Here is a 616-nt window from a genome sequence, read left to right on the forward strand (position 1 = left end):
TGTTTCTTTCATTTTCACTTCATCAATATGTTCAATTGCTTCTTGCTGTTCTTTTTCTTCCTTCAGCAATTTTGAAGAAGCAGATGCCTCATCTGGCCTGGAGGCAGGAGTCAGCCTCACTTTCTTGTTTTTTTTCGCCTTGGATGGAAGTGAAGACTGGTGTTTGGGGGCCATGCTGGGAAAAAAAGAAAGCCAAGAATCTTCCCAGGGGAGGAGAGAGGTACTGGAAGCTCAGAGAACTCAGACTTTTTTATTTTTATTTTGAAATATTTAGTTTTATTTTGAAATATAAATTAAGAGGAAGTTGCAAAACAGTACCAAGCAGTCCTGTGTAATCTTCAGTCATTTCCCCACAAAGACTACATTTTTATACAATGATAGTTCAATATTTAAATGAAGAAACTGACATTGTTACGATGCATGTGTGCAATTCCATGTTGTTTTATCACATATGTAGATTCCTGCAACTGTCACTGCAATCAAGATCCATCAATATTCCATCACCACAAAGATTTCCCTCATGCCACCCCAGCATCCCTAAACTTTTGCAGGTCTAAAACTAAGGATTTTATTCTTCAACAAAGCTCAACATTGTGTGAGATGCATATTTGATAAG

This window comes from Bison bison, unplaced genomic scaffold, assembly GCF_000754665.1.
Source record: "Bison bison bison isolate TAMUID 2011002044 unplaced genomic scaffold, Bison_UMD1.0 scf7180017864358, whole genome shotgun sequence".
NCBI lineage: Eukaryota > Metazoa > Chordata > Mammalia > Artiodactyla > Bovidae > Bison > Bison bison.